We start from the raw sequence: 16,961 nt of genomic DNA, 5'->3' as shown, positions 1-16,961 counted from the left end.
TTACTTGAAAATGGTTAATGTTCTCACTCAGATCTTTGAAAGATTTGCTCCGTGGAAAGTGTTCACTCAGGTGCTGCGAGTCAGTATTTTCAGTCTGAAGTTCCTACAGATTTCTGCTTGGCACAGAGTAGGCACTCAGTAACATATTTAAGTGGCTAAATTAACTAGTTAGTTGTCGTGTTACCACAAGCTCCTTCTCTCAACATCTTTTCAAGTGAAGAATCTCTTCTTTGTTTTTTTTTTTTTTTTTTTTTTTTTTTTTTTTTTTTTAGTGCCCCAAGGGTACTGAGTCTCCCAGAAACTGAGTCACTGTATGGTTGATGACGAAGAACATCTCTGTTCCTTAGCAGTGAGAGGTCACCAGTAGTGCCCCCCGTGTTTACCCTGTGGGGCTGGGCCATGCAGACCACAGATTAGGAATCAGAATGTTGCTTGTGAAGGAAGATTGGGACAGATCTTGGATTAAGCATCTTGGACACTTCCAAAGATCCTTTCATGAAACCAGAACATTGTCGTTTGGCAAATTATCCTTCAGTTGTCTAGAAATAGTCCAGTTGATGGACTAGATCTAGGTCATAAGCAAAGCTTTCACAAAAACAGGTCGAGTGTTGGATTTCGATCAGGATTATGGTGTGCCTTCCCCCTGTTCCATGTTGAGAGTTGGCAAACTGGCCACCTGTTTTGTTGGAGAGCAGCTGTGGCCTCCACCATGCTCTCTGTGGCTGCTTCTGCATTTTACAGTGACTGCAACACAGATTACAGTGTTGCAGTTTAGATGAAGCCTAAAATATTTAGTATGTTTGGCCTTTAAGAATAATTTTGTGTGTAAATAGTGTTGAATATCAGAAGCACTGGGCTTTGGTCAAGAAGCCCCACCTGGCAAGCCCGAGATCTGCCCTGTAGTCTTCATGTAACCTTGTGCCACGGGTTTTTTTTTTTTTTTTTCCAACAGTGAAATAGAGCTATTTACCTAGTTTTTAGGATTCCTTTGTGATTAATATGAGATAGTGCATAGTAAGGGTCTGGCACACTGAGTAGTAAGGGTCTGTTTCACTCAACAGAAATAAGAAATAGCAGACTTAACAGTTTTCTGTATCCATTTTGCTTACTTCTGACTAGTTTCATTTTCAAGGTGAGCCATTGCCTGGAAGATTTCTTGTAGGGCCTGCAGCCTGTGTGGTGTCTGGTATACCATGGCCTATCAGGTTACTTATACTTTACGAATCTGTTCCCTTTTAGAGTGTCATTCTTTACTGTTGTCCCTTTTCTCCATGTGTACAGATCTTTCCTATCAGCTCTTAAATATGGCCTGGTCAGGGCCTGATTCTAGTCCTTGCCTGTGTGTCCCCATCGAGAATAGATGTACCTCTCCTGTCAATTACTGCCAAGGACAACCTGGGAGCACCCTGTAGGTGTCCCCTCTTCTGCTCTCAAGAACATTCTTGGCTGCCCTAGATTTGGGCAGAATTACTCTAGAGAAACCCTCTTCTCCTCTCTGTCTCTGCTATGTAGCTTCCTCAGCTCCATCCAAAAACCCACTATTCTCTTCCCCACTTTCCAACACACTGTCTGTGCCCAAGTGTACAACTGCCTTTGGATTCCTTGGCAGGTGCCATGGAGTCCACTTCTCAAACAGAACATAACTCTGACTTCTCAGTGAGGGTGACTGGGGCTCTGGAGAGGGATTTGTAAGTGGACAGAAAACATCCTGCAGGCATGGAATAGAAACCACAGGATTTGGGGGAAAAGAGTCTATTTTTGTTTTCACTTATTGTTAGGATATTGTCATTTTTTTATTCCACTTGACTCTGAGGTTTATATTTATTCCATTTTTTATTTAAAAAGAATATCCCTGGGACATTGGCATTTCTTTTTCCCTTCTGTGAGGTATTTTATCATTTTGAGCAAATGCTGCAGTACAGATTAACCTGCATCATTGGCAGACATTAATTAATGAGGGTAATGACCATGCACATCTTTTAATAGTACTGCCTACCTGGAGGTGTAGCTAGTAAAAATAAAAAAGCTAAGGAAAGAAGAATGGAAAGGTTCTAGAAATGTGGCTAAATAAGCCATGGGGGCCAGTTCCTTGTGGGGTCTGTATTTCCTTAAGAAACTACACATTTTAACTGGAAGGGTGAAGGATCTGGTGTCATATTTTTCTGATAGACATAGAGTAAAACTTCTGTCTATATATCCTTTATACACTCCTAATTATATGTATGGGTAGAAATTGATTTGTATCAGAAGTAAAATTTTGAAAAAACAGTTCTAAAAAAAAACCTGTTTCTCTTACCATTAGAAGTACATGTAAGAATTGAGTTTCATAACTGCCTATGTTTATAATATGAATACACCATCAATGAAATTCCATTAGGTAGAACCACAAGAATGGGATCCTAATTAGAATACTCCATGTATGTATAATATGTCAAAGTACACTCTCCTGCCATGTATATCTAAAAAGAACAAACTTTAAAAAAAAATTAAAGAATTGACTTTCAGACAGGTTTATCAAGTTTGCAATGGATCAGTAAATACAGTGTTTATAACAGATACAATGTCAGGGACTGTTGGAATTCAGAGACCTGCCAGATACTGTTGGTGCCCCTGGGAAACTGACAGACTGGAGAGGTGAAACATGCAGATCGGAAAAGATAGCCCACCTGAGGTTGTCACCATGGTCCAGGGAAGAGTATGGGCTTCCTCAGCACTGTGGAGTGCGGGGACATCCTACCAGAGTCAAGGAGGACTCCTTCCTGTTGGGTGGAAGTTGGGCAGGGCTGAGAAGGTTGGCTGCCTTCAAGATTCCCAGTTCCCCTGAGATTCGTGAGCAGTTACCCCCACCCTCGTGCAGAGACTGCCTCTGCCTTTGGGTTGCAGTGGAATTTCATAATTTCATAAGTTCAAGAAGACACACACCCTCAGTGCTCTGTTTGATGAGGTGGCCTTTGCCTTGTATGATTTGGGGATGAAATAGTGCACTGTGGTTGAATGTGGCAAAACAAAGGAACATAGTGTAGCAAGATGCACTTTCTGGCTTCTGAGAGTCTCCCTGTCCTTCAGCCAGCCATCTGGAGGACATTTTCTCCTCTCCAACTAAAAGGCAAAATTCACAGACCTGAAAAAACCAGTTAACTGAGTATACTATGAGCAAACTCTATTCACAGCAGTTTCCACTTTTTGTAAAAGAATGAATTAGGAGAATCTTAGTAACCATATTTTATGGAGGGAAGCAAACTTAAATCACAAACAGAAAACAGTAAAGATAATATGTACCTAACATAGACTTCATTACCTGTATTCTTCTTCTGTTACACTTAGGAGTGTTCCTCTTCTGAGCATTACCTATTATGGTGCATCAAGACCATCCTTAAGATGGTTTGCTGAATAGAAATGTTCCATTAGATGAATCTTTGGGGTTTAACAGCATACCTTGAGCCTTGAGGTCAGAGCAACAGTAATATTTTTCTTTAAATTTAGATTTGGATTTTTTTTTTCTCCAATTTCCTAACCTTGGTGATAACTAATTTGTGGTTGCCATCATACAGGATTTTCAGAACATTAATTAGTGTTTTAATACTAACCTCTGCTCTGAGCTCATGGCACATGGAGTATTGACTCACTCACATCCTTGGTGAGCTGATTATTGAACTAATGACAATTTATTTCTGTAGAATTGTGTTCATGCCATTGGGTATTGGTCAGAAATCTTCAGAACACAACAGCAGGGGAAAGTGAATGGGGGAGCACTTTCCAAAAGAAGCTTTTGAGGAGTCACTGTGCTTATAAGTGATTAGGAAATTATCTGCAATGGAATCATTTGTTCTTGACAATTCATTGCCTAAGTACTGGTGTGACTTTTTACATTGTCTTTCATGGTGACATATCCTTGCACAATCAGATTCCTGCCCTGCTTTAGAATTTTCAGTGTGATGCAGCCTTCCAGTTTGAAGGCACAGTGTTCACATTCAGACTACACATGTTTATGTCCCTTTCCTCCTTTCTGCATGTCAGTAGTATTGGAATAATTTGACTCTAAAAGATGGTAAGAGTATTTGTTACCTTATAATAGAGAAATGTGACCCAACTCTGTAGCTGCCGCAGATTTCATACCACTATACCTAAATTCTCTTCTCCAACTAAAAAACATGACCTTGCAGCAACCTGAGAATATTTAACCCGTACTATGTAAAAACCACAGAGAAACCTTGAGAGTGGAGCCACCCTGTTTGGGTAGTTGTGTAAAATCCCTGCAGGGAGATTTCCTGAGCCTTCTGTGGGTCTTCCCTTCGACAAGGTGGATGAATACCCACGGCTTCCTCAGTCCTGTGCTCTTCCTCTGAGTTTTTCTGACCAGGAAAAGATCTTATTTGAATTATGAATGTATTCTGTATTGAGATGAGGACCAGGAAAGCAGCTCAACCTGTGCCTGGTCACTTACTGCTTAGGGAGGGCACCAGGAGAAGAAGCCCCATCAGTAGGCTCCTATGGGGAATCCGGGACATGGTACCATACGTGGCTCAGTATCATGGCAGTTCTGCTTTGCAGGCTTGCCTTGCTGAGATGTTAGTGAGTCAACTAGGTGTTGACTTAAAATGAATGGCTTAGATTCAGTTCCAGAAGGCCACCTTGGTTTATAGCTTGTGATAATGTTATCTGTCATACTTGAGGCCCTAACTCTGAGATCAGGCTATACATAAACTCCATATCATAGGTGATAGTTGTATTCTTTGTAGATTTGTTCACCCATATACAAAATTCTAGGTATTCAGAAATCACAGATATTGCTAAGTTTGCTGATGTGAGTAATAAAACCACTTACCTAGGTTTAAATTTTGTTCTAAGAGTGATGAGATTTTTTGAGATTCATAAAAGTTACTGTTGCTGAGCTTTGCTGATCTCGAGGTGGATGAATTTCAGGGTAGCCATAGCTAACAACTAGCTCCAACTGTTTGCTAGAAAACCATCTTGGAACAGAATGATATTTCATTATCCTATACCTCAGTTGGTAGAGTGCTTACTTGGCATGCATGGGGCCCTGGGTTCAGTCCCCAGAAACAAATACACACACACACACACACACACACACAGTAGCAGCTCACTTCTTAATAGAATTGAACTAGTGGCGTTATATGTTTACTAATGGCATTTATCTGTTGTCGTTTTAATAACTTTCTGATTCTATAAATGAATTTGAATCTTGAGCTGTATTTTTCAGTGTAGGTTCAGCTGTAAGCTACAGGAAAAATAACATCAAAACATCCATGAAGGAGATAGTTTATTTCCCTCTTGCATAAGAGAATGGCTGGGGGGCAGTCCTGGGCCAACTAGGTGTCCAAAGAGGGAGGAATCCTACATCCTCTCTTGCTGTTTCTTCTTACGTGGATGGCTTCTGTCCCAGTGTCACCACATGGTCCCAGGTGGCTTCTGGAGTTTCAGCCATGTTACATTCACTTTCCAACCAGCAGAGAGGTGGCAGTAGGGAAGAAATGAGAATGGGTATATGCCGGCTGGTTTCTAAGGATGTTTGCTGGAAGGTGGTGTGCATTATATAGGCTCATGTGTTAATTGGTGAAAACCTACTTAAGACCTAATTGCACAGAGGTTTAAGCTGCAACTTTACTCCCAGGGGAAAAAAGTGTGTCCAGCTAAAAATTAGGGCTTGATTATTCAAAGAAACAGAGGAATGGATAATAGGGACAAATAGTAGTCCTCCCCACCACGCAAAACAGGCTGGCAGTCAACAAACTTTTAGGTGTGGGCCCTGAGACCAAGGGGCCCAACACCACCTGGTGGCCAGGTAACTCATTCCCAGGATCAGGTTTGGAAAAACTTGACTTTTCAGATATTATAATCATCAACAGCAGAAATCACACACTATAAAGACAGAAACATCTTATGAGGAGATGCTTCTCCCATGAAGAAATAAGTTTAATATTGCTTCCATAACATGAAGTGTGATATAAGGGAATATTTGAGCTTTACGATTAACTGACAGGTTATCTGGCACCGTGTGGAAGTGGGGTAAGCTCCAGGTGACCGATTCTGCACCAGAGTCATAGCTGGGATCACCACTCCCAGCTGCCTTTCTGTACCATTCCTTTGAAGGCTGTGGCACGGTTCCTTGAGAAGCCTGCTGTTTGGAAAGGAAGCATGGTGTGAGTCAGCCCACAGGGAGGTGATCAGGTCCCTGTTTTCAAAGCTGCCTGCTTTTTTTTTTTTTTTTTTTTTTTTTCTTTTAAGAGAGAGAGAGAATTTTTAATATTTATTTTCTAGTTCTCGGCGGACACAACATCTTCGTTTGTATGTGGTGCTGAGGATCGAACCCGGGCCGCACGCATGCCAGGCGAGCGCGCTACCGCTTGAGCCACATCCCCAGGCCCCTCCTCTGCTTTTCCCTAGGTGGTATGGCATACCACTGATGTGGTTTAGGCCTTAGGACAAAGTTACATGCTCCTTTGGTTTGGATGTGGTTTGAATGTGTCCCCAAAGGTTCTTGTCTTAGGAACTTTGTCCCTAGAATAGTGGTATTGAGGGTGGACTTTTAAGAGATGGGGCCCAGTGGGAGGTCCTTAGGTCATTGAATAAGCCGCCCTTGGAAGGGATTGAGGATCTAAGGTGACTCACCTAAGAGCTCCTGAGAGTAAGTTGTTCTAAGAGTGAGCTGGACCCCTGGATCTGTCTCTGGCTTCCAATTTGAAGATGTGCCCTCCTCCTCCACATTCACTTGCCATTGTGAAGTCATCCACCACAGGCCCTCAGCAGAGGCCAAAACTAAATAAGCCTTTTCACCCTTGATAAAAGTTAGCCTGCCCCAAGTATTTTATTACAGTAACAAAAAATGGATGAATAAACATACTTTCTAATCATACACATATTAGAGCTTGTCTAAGTGAGTCAATCCTCAGGTTTTACAGAGGAGGAAACTGAAACTGAGTGCCAAGGCCTTGACAAAAGTTACACCACTAATTGGCATCCAAGGCTAGAATTCTGAATTCCAGACCTGTGCTAATCCTTTACATTTTGTTATCAATAAAAGTTGTTTCTTCTCTTTATAGCTCAGGATTTATTTCTTGTTTTTGTTTTACCTCTGCAAGAAACAAATTAGACTAATGGCCTTTAATTTCCTAAGCTTCCTTATCTCTAAAAGAATGTTTCAAGTATCTGGTGAGGACTGGATAGGTTCCCTTATGGAACCTATTAAATAATAGAAATACTGCCTGTATAAAAAGGGGAGACAGAGCCCACAAATTCATATGTTTATGATTTATAAATATTATTTATTTAATGACTCATAAATAATTTTAAGTGATAAATAGTTCATGATGTATTTTAATGTTCACTTCCAGTCTCCTTGTTACATATTAATGGAGATTTCACTGCCTCACCCATTTGTTCATTGGTCTCTCTCTCTCTCTCTCTCTCTCTCTCTCTCTCTCTCTCTCTCTCTCATACACACACACACACATACACACATACACTTTTATATTTATGGAGCTTTATTTAATGTCTGAAATGTTGGCCACCATGTGGCAGCTTGAACCCCCATTTAAAATATATTTTAAGCCAGGCACACTGGTGCCTACCTGTAATCCCAGCAACTCGGGAGACTGAGGCAGGAGGATTGTGAGTTTGAAGCCAGCCTCAGCAAAAATGAGGCATTAAGCAACTTACTGAGACTCTGTCTCTAAATAAAATACAAAATAGGACTGGGGATGTGGCTCAGTAGTTGAGTGCCCCTGAGTTCAATCCCTGGTACCCCCCCACACACACAAAAAAAAATACAATACATTTTAAATGAAATAAAACTTAAGTATTTATGTCTCTGTTCTTGTTTGTGCATCCCTACTGGTACTCATATTCAGAAATATTCATAGCTTTATTTTGTAAACTAGCCTCAGACCTCTGCTTCTTGTGCAGTGAGTCTGGGTAGCAACTTATGTATCCAAAGAAAGTAACTTGCCATGGCTCTTTCTTGCAGGTCTGCTTATATTCCCAGGGTCTATTCATGATTTCTGTCTTCTAAATAGGTGAATTTAGATAAAGAAATTGTAGAATTAGGAGGACATTTGGAAATAGGAATCTTACGGTGCTTTAAATTTTCTCTGCATTCAGAAGGCTGAGCAGGAGAAAGATGAGGGTAATCTCTTCCTGCTTTTCTATCAGTAACATTAATGAGACCCAGGGGGACATTTTGAGCAGCCAGCTGCAGAACTGTTTTTGCTTTCCTGCTCTATACTCTTGTCTTTTATGGCAAAAAGAGAAAAGAGCAGCTCCGTGTGGACTCTCTACCTGCTTCAGTTTCTCTCCACCCTTCATCTCCCCTCCCGTCCCCTCCTGTGCCTTCCCTGGAGTTACATTGATGGTGGAAAGATGATGGGGTGAATAAAAATAGATCTAGCACTGTGGATATTCCATTATCTCCCTGGAGGAAAAAGCATTATTGGCCTAACTGTCATTGGACTGTGAAGAAGAGAGAAAAAGTTTTCCATTTCCACAAGTATCATCTTTTGATTTGGATTAAGTGTACCTTACCTGTACTTAGGAAGTGGACTTTCTCTGTTCACACTCAGTGCTGACTAAATTTACAGGGTAGACCAGAAATGTCGCCATGGTTATAAACGTGATGACGTGGAAGGCAGAAGGAGGTACTGCACAGGATTCGTGTGGGTTCCTAGTCATTATCTGTGTCAGGTGGGAGCTCCCCTAAGTACCTCTGTGGCCCGGTCTGGGTGCCGCCTCCCTGAGAAGCCCCAAGCCCTCCCAGCTGAGACCCTGCCCACCAATCTGTCTCACCTCTGTTTCATATCTTTTTCCTTCACGATTCATCCTGGGACTATTCCTTTTCCTTGACTCCATTTTCCAAATTCTACACATTTTTCAGTGTTCAAGCACCTCACTATTTATCTCTAGAAGCTTTTCTTCTTGTTTCTGCCTCGGGAAGTCAGTCTAAAACGGAAAGACAGCAGAGAATGTCTTCAGCTGTCACTTGACAAAATAAAATGGATGTCAGGGCCTGGGCCTGCGTGCTCTGCGCACATCTCATTTCTTCAGAGGTAAGCTGGAGGAAAGCTGTCCTGCAAGGCTGGGCTGGCTTCCCTCACCAGACTATCATAGTTCAACAGTTGAGTACCCTGAGGTAATTAGTTCTGAGTCTTCACGTAAAAATGTATATAAAACATCATGGCTTTATTAAGACCTAGAAAAACTGTCTCATTTAACCCTGGTTAGTGTCTCAAAATCAAGAACTGTAAATTGTCTACTCAGTCTGAATTTAAATGCAGCCCATATTAATTCTGAAGCACTTAAGATCATCTATCAGTTCTGCTAAGTTAAGTAATAGATGATGTTCTGTGTCCTCCCTGCCTTTAGCTGTGTACATTTGTATACACGTGGGTGAATATGAGTAGATATAAGTATGAATATGTATAAAAGCATGTTTTTAAACAGAATATCTTCTTTGGTCCCAGTTCAAGTTGGAGGTGATTCTATAATTGGACTTCAGACAGAAAATTAGGGTGTAAGTGAGAAATCATCATGCACATGCTGCCTGCGTCTGGACCTTCAAGTTTTTTTTATCTTGTGCATAGGATCTATCAAGTTCAACTCCAGAATGAAATGTGCATTTAGCTAATTTAAGTATTGGGAAGAAATTGGGGGAAAGTATAAATAACCTAAATCCCATACAGTATGTTGTTTGAGAATCTGCAGATTCTCATTGTTGAACGTGCCAATTTTGACTCTAAAGCTTGAAAGTCTCAGAGGTGGAAGGGACAAAAGAGTGTTCTGGGGCATTGCTGGAACTGCCTCTGCTCACCTGTCTGGTTTTACCTTATTCCAGTCCATTTACAGCCACCAGAGGCTCACCTCCCATCAGCAATTCTCTATCAGCATTAACGTGGAGCTGGGATGGGGAAGAACCACTTTCATTCATCCCATCAGTGTGCATTCATTACAAATTTACTATGGGCCAAGCATTGTGCTAAACAGTAGAATATAGCAGTGACTTAAAGGCTGTGGGTTTTGCCCCTGTGAGGAATAAAACAAGCAGAAAATAAGCATCTACATTGCAGGTTGGTAGAAGGACCTCAGCAAAGAATAGCTGGGGGCCACTATAAACAGGGGGGTCATGAAATCACCCTAAGTTTTCACTTAAATGGAAGTCTAGAGGCCCAAAGGGAACTAATCATGTGAAATGGGATGGGAATCCCAGAATATTAAGGCAAAGACCCCAAGAACAAAACACTGAGCCTCAGAAAGGACCTGAGAGAAGACTGGGACCCAGTGAGGGAGGAGGAATGGACAGTGGGCATAGGGAAGGTAGGGCACATGGCCATGTTCAGGATTTCAGATTTATTCCAAATGTGGTGGGAGTCACTGCAGGGTTTTTGCACTGAAAAGTACATGGTTCTGACTTAAGAAATTATCCTCTTTCATGTTGTAGAGAACAGATACCCGTGTGAGGGAACCAGGAAAGAGATAAGGTAGGCTGGACTAAAGTAGAAATTGGGACATGGGGGAAATGGGTTTGAATGTACCTGGAAGTTGGACCATCCCTGGCATGGACATGCTAAGGGATTACATGCTGGAAGGTGAGAGAAAAGGATGACACTGAGATTTCAAATTAAAGCAACTGGTACCATTCATGAATGAGTTGGTAATGGGTTGGGTAGGGAGAGTTCAAGAGGGAAAATGTTTTGAGCATGCTAATTTTTTGGTACCTTTTAAACTAATGGTGAAGTCAGGTAGAGAGTAAGATATTTGAGTCTTATGCTTGCAGGAGAGATCTGTGTTATAAGTGTGAGAATCTTCAACTTCAATGTGTTATTAAAATTCAGGGATGGGGACACAATCTCAAGGTGGGGGAGAATGTAAAGAGTGGAGAAGGCTCAGAACTGAGCCCTGAGGAGCCCCACATCTACAAGAGTAGCATACAGTACCCGGTGCTCAAATGAGGTCAAATGAAGAAGGGAAAGAGTTCCTGGATTTGACAGGGAAGATTCATTGTTGATCTTAACAAGAGCATTTTTAGCAAGCAGTGGGGCAGACCGGTGACTGGACAGGTTAAACTGAGAAAGACAGGAGACAATGTACATGGCACCCATAGCATTGGTTCCTTATGAGTGGGTGTGATTGATGGGTGGGGAGGATTTGCTTTGCTTTCATGCATTAATTTCCTACCAAGAAACAATCTCATATTAGTGCTGCAATGTCAAAAGCTTAAATTAAAAATAATTTTTTTTAAGAATTCTTGAGTGGTTTGAGTGTCTCTGACTTTTAACAGCTGTGGTTTATATCAACTTCCCACTCTCCCCATTCTCTTCCTTCTCCAGATTACTTTTCCATTTGTCTTTTTTTTTTTTATTCCTGTAGACTAACTGGTATAGCTGTGCCAAGAAAACTTATCAATCCAAAAAATAAATTTTCTTTATTTCATAAAAACTTACTCTACAATACAGTTTTGTATAACATTTGTGGCCTCAGGGAAGAGGCATGAGAATGGGAGAAATGGAGACCATGTGTGCAGACAGTCTTGGGAGATCTTTTTGCATGGGGCAAGAGGGCTGCATGAGGTCTGTGGAATGTCTTACTAAGTGGGAAAAATCACATTGTTTTGGTGTTAATGGGTTGGTCCCAGTAAGCAGGGACCCACTACAGGAGCTGAGCTCAAGGAGGTGAGGGAGATTCAAAGCTCCAATGGAGGATTGCCTTTCACAGAGGAGGAGCATTTTCTCCATTCTTCCATAAAGGAAGAAAGAACACACTGTGTCGGTGCCTAGGGGCTCTGGAGTTGGGGATCAGCTACTAGCCAGCCCCATACTTTCCCTCCTGAGACTTCATAGGCTCTGAATTCTCATCTACATTTTTTCAGACCCTTTTTGAATTTCAACTAAAACTTAAAACATAGTTTTGAAATCTTGAAATCTTTATGTTCTTTGTTATGTGCTCAGTTTAGGAGTAGGAATACTCAAATATTGAGCATTGGAATTTTCTCTTTCTTAACAATTAGATTCCTACCTGGTTGTTCTTTTCTGTCGGCCAGGATAAGCTAGATCATTGAGGTTAACAAGCACCTCCAGAATCTTGAAGAGTTAGCCTGAGATTTTCTTTTCTTTTAATTTGCGGTGCTGGGGAGTGAACGCAGGGCCTTAGGCAAGAGTTAGGCAAGCGCTTGTATCACTAAACTTCATCCCCAGCTCCAAAGCCAGAGCAGTTTAGTCCCTCATTTTGGCATCCTGTTTGTCACACATCAGCCTAGGCTCTTCTCCATGTCCCTTCACTGCAGGAAGGGACCTTCCTACCCAAGCATCACCTATTCCTGTGGCTTACAGAGAGCGCATTTAACCTACTATGGTGGCCCTCATTCCTTCTGTCTAGAAGTAACAGCTCCCATCCTAGGCATGTAACGTCCAACACATGTTCTGAGGGCAGACTACCTTGGAAGTGGGAAGGGAGTGTGTGGCCAGTCCTCTGTGCAGGAAGGAGAGGAACAGAGCACCAGGACAAGCTCTGCCAACTGCCCTTCCCAGAGAAGGCAGGACAGGCATTGGTAGAATCTGGGTGTCATCTCTATACAGTCCCTGTCCTTTTACCACAGCATCTAAAATCCTGTCGAGAGACATCCATTCCATTAATTTAAGCTTTTGTTTTTCCAAGCATTTTCTTTACAAATGCAAACAGCTCTTAAAAAAAAAAAAAAAAAAAAAAACTAGTGAATAGTCCTTTTCTTTCTTCTCCTCCAGGGGCCTTATTATTTTCTCTGGAAGACTCAAAACCATGGGAGAGTTTGCATCCTGAGCACACTGTTTTTCATTAAGTAACATTTATTTTTCTACTTTACTTAATAAAGAGCATATAGAACGGCCAGTCAGAGCTTCTGTCCAGCCTGAGGTGATCTACTGATAACCCCAGGCTAATCTGTGTGGCCTTTGCAGGCCGGCTTCCCCTCAGGCTTTCAGGCATGCATCACTCCTCTGCACCCATTTGGATCCAGGGTTCCCACACTTATTTGAATGCTTACAGTCTGTGAGGGACAGGGGCAGATGTTGGAGGTAAGGAAGCAGCACTTTAATACAGTGTGCTCATTCATCAATGAAAGGACTTCTTCCTTGGGTGACATTGGTAGATTGTGGCCTCCTGTAAATGCACTATCCCACAGTATTGATAGTTGTGATGGTGTCAGTTTGGGTAAAAGTTTATGTCAGTCTTGATACATTAGCAAGCTAACTTCCTGGTGGGGGCTAATGTTAGTGGGCAGGGCAGCCAATTCTGAGCTCAGCGGTACAAAGGAAGTAACTATGGGCCATTGTTTCCTAGGATAGTGTGGCCTCTTAATAAACAGCATGTCCCCTACCATTATGTTTGTCTGCTGGTTTGACCTTGAATAATGCCCCCAAGACCCCACAGTCTGGCCCCTGCTCTTTCCCTGTCTAAATCTCCTGCCACTCAGTCTCCATCATTCAGCTGCAGCCATACTGGTCCCCTGGTTTTGCCCACATACCCTCCCTGTCCCAGCCCTCTCTGCTTGGGAGTCCACCCGACTCTCAGCCACTCCTTCACTTGCTCTGAGTGCATGGATCAGAGACGGCACTCTCCACCCTGCGTACAGCAGCCCTTTCCTACTGCCTCGTCCCGATCCCAGCTTCATTTCTCCATGGTGCTTCTCGCCAGCTGACAGTACATTGTCATTTGTTCTTGTGTTTATCTGTCTCGCCACTAGAATTTGGTTTTGCCCATTGAACTATCCTCAGAGGACAGGGAAGATACATATAAATGCTTGGAGCATGAAAGAGAGAGGCCATGATAGATGGTGGACTCTGAAATAATCTTATTGTTGCCAGGAACCTATAAAATTGAACATTTCCTTTCTGTAATATTTCTGTGTTTGACTGTCTCCCTCTTGTAGGGTAATTGGTCTTGTCCACTCAATACAGATAGTGTCAGAAAATGAACATTTACTACCATTTTTTTGTTTCTTATAAAATGTCCTTCCTCGCTTTGTTTAGTCACCCCCGTGGAGAGAAGCTAAAGACAGTCATAGTGATGCTGTTCAGTCCTAATTTAATAAGGTGAAAATTGTCAGGTGAGAAGTCATTTTGAAGTGAGGGTTTAGAATGGCTTGGCGAAAGGATTGCTTAAGCAAATAAAAATAATTATTTCCCAAACTTTTTTAAGCCCTATGCTTTGTATCTGACAGTGTTGGCCGTGCTGGGAATATAAGGATAGTGTTTACTGGGGAAAACGGAAATGTAACAAAACATTTGCAGCCATTTTATGGAGGTACTCTATTATAGTTGTTCTCAGGGCCTGTGGGAGCTTAGAATGTGGACCATCTATCTAAGACTGCTCTGGAAGGAGGCTTCCTGGAAAAAAAGTTCCCGGTAGCCAGGGGAGGGGCTCCAGGGGGAGAACAGCCCACACAACAGCAGAGGTCACCAGCACCCGATGGAAGCAAGAAGCCATGGCAGGAGAGCAGCCTCAAAAGAGAGCCAGGTTCAGACCCTACAGGCCTGGTCTGCCACCCAAATGGGGCAAGACTTAAAAGTGCCCAGGTAGGATATACCTGGGGCCATCTCCCTGCCCAGTGCTCAGAGAATGAGGGTCAGGAGCCAGAGACAGTCATAAAGGCTGGTGGTAGTCATGGTGGTCAGTGAACCCATGGGCACATCTGAAAACCCCAGCAGTGTGTATGGAAAGAAGAGAAGATCAAAGTCTCAAGGGATACTAACATTTAAGGTACCAGGGGATAAAGAAGAGCCGGGCAAACTTTTATCCTGGAACCCAGGTTTGAGGGGGGATGGCATGGAGGAGAAGGGGGTGGGGGGATGAGCAGGTCAGTGTTGGGATTAGCTGAGAGCATTTGAGTGAAGCCAGTGTCATCAGGTAGCTATGAATTGAAGAGGCTATGTGGGTGGGGCCCAAGAGCCCAGCTGCTTCTAATGGATTGAGGGGTCTCCCTTGTTTATCAATTCCTCGGTGATAGAAATTTACATGGAATTCATTAAATGGTGAGGTTTTGTACTCAGTGTGCTAGCTCCATTAGCTTCTCTGCACATACCCTGATGTTCTGTCATTGCCCGATCTTCCTTGTCCACGTTCCAAATGCCATCTATCATCAGTACAGCATACGGTGTTCTTCCATGAACCTGGTTCACTTATTCATCTTCAGCTTTCATTTCTCCTAACTATTGCTGACAATAAAAAACACATGTGATTAAAAGTATATTTTCCTGTGTTTCAAAACACTTCAAAGCAAAACACAAGATCTTTTTATCATGATAGGGCTTAGGGTAAAAGGATATAATTGCACTAGATTTCTGCAGCTGTTATTCTACTGCACAAATACAAAACAGCATTTCTCACAGAGTTTAGAATGTAAATCAAAAAGAATTTGATCTTGTACCTTCACAGCAGGTATCCAGACTTTGTGATTTGCCTGCCTTTTCTCCCTTCTTTTTTCTGCCCCCTGGTGAATTGCTTCCCAGTGGCTGTTTGTGATGCTGTCTCTCCACCTGGAGTTAGTCTCTTCTAATTGGCCACCTCTTTGCACCTGCCTTCACCAGCTTGTGGCCACTTCTGGCCTCTGTTTCCCAGCGGGTGGGGGGGGGGGGGGAGTGACGTGCTCCTGGGCTTCCTAATGATTGTTCCTTAAGTAACTGGAAACCATCTGTGATGGGCTGCTTGTTGCCTCTTACTCATGTGGAGGATTTATTTTGGTCTGAGAGACTCAGATCAGAGTATAATAGCAGTATTTTTAGGTTTGTCCCACAGAAAGAGGAGTAAACGTCTCTGTGCCAGAGAATTTTACTGCTAAATTCACCTTTTCAGTATTCCAGTCATTTGTTTTCTGCAGTAAAAAATCTCATGTACATGGGCTCCCGAGTGTCTCACCGCATGTCATTTTTCCCCTTGAATGGGTAAACAAGAAAAAGCAAAATAGTAATTGGACATTATGCCAGGTCTCTAGTTCTAGGATTTCTTTCAGTACTTTCCTCAGTTCAGGTCCTCACTTGGCTTTGTTCTGTCCTGTCTAATCTGCCCCCACACACACCCATACACTCGCATGAAACTGCTTGACAGCACAGACCCAGCTCTGCTTTCTCCTTATTAGCATCTGTCTCTCTCTGATAGCTCAACCCTTTTAAGGAGTGAATAACTATCAGCCACAAATTTTTAGAGCTGCATAGTTCTCTTCTGTTCCATTAATGAACATTCTGGCCAGAGTTTGTCTTTTCAGCATGGCGATCATTTTATTTTTCTAATGCAATAAAACAAGTGGTCTGCTATAGTTTTGAGTTAATGAGGATTTGAAATGGATTTCAAGTATCCTTGTCAGGGTTTTTATTATGCAGGTGCAATCTCATGCAGTAAATTACCATAACTAAACAGCTGGAGAGCCATAAAGCTCTCCTGCCCCGGCATTGCTAAATTACTATTAATTAACAGCTATACATAAGGAAAGTGTCAGATGTTAAATATTTTTTATTAGTAATAACTTGGAAATTTGTGACCTTAAAAAGCTTAGACAATCTCTGAAGGGCCTCAATCAGGGTTAATTTTTTATTTCATTACTTTTTCAGATTACAAGCATTTTGAAGCCAGACTCTCTAGGCTGCTCTATTTATATGGGTGTATAATGAAATGCCATTTAAATATTTTTCTTATATTATTTGATTAAAATATAGGGTCCAGCTTGAGCATTCACTTCTGCATTTATCAACTGTGTTTTCTAAGTGCATACTTTCTTATGGTACTGTGCTAGATATAGAGGCAAGTAGTTGCACAGCCCTGGAAAGAGAGACACTTGAGAGCACAATAGCAGTGCCAGAGAGGGTTCCTCAGGGGCCCCATGGAGGATTTGCCAACCTCTTGTTAATGGTGACTGAGAGCATGGACTCTGGAACCAGAGACCTATGTTCAAATGTTGATGCCATCATTTACAAGATGCATGACTTGGG

At 42.2% G+C, this 16,961-nt stretch overlaps 1 protein-coding gene across 2 annotated transcripts in view; it reads left to right on the top strand.

Moving 5' to 3' along the window:
- The window catches only part of PREP (prolyl endopeptidase), a 119,185-nt gene that overhangs the window by 82,479 nt on the left and 19,745 nt on the right, over positions 1 to 16,961 (top strand). The gene's annotated exons all lie outside the window — the stretch shown is intronic.

The sequence above is a fragment of the Spermophilus citellus genome (genome assembly GCF_964194105.1).
Source record: "Spermophilus citellus genome assembly, chromosome: 5".
In the NCBI taxonomy this organism is placed as follows: domain Eukaryota; kingdom Metazoa; phylum Chordata; class Mammalia; order Rodentia; family Sciuridae; genus Spermophilus; species Spermophilus citellus.
This window is presented reverse-complemented; position numbering and strand designations above follow the sequence as displayed.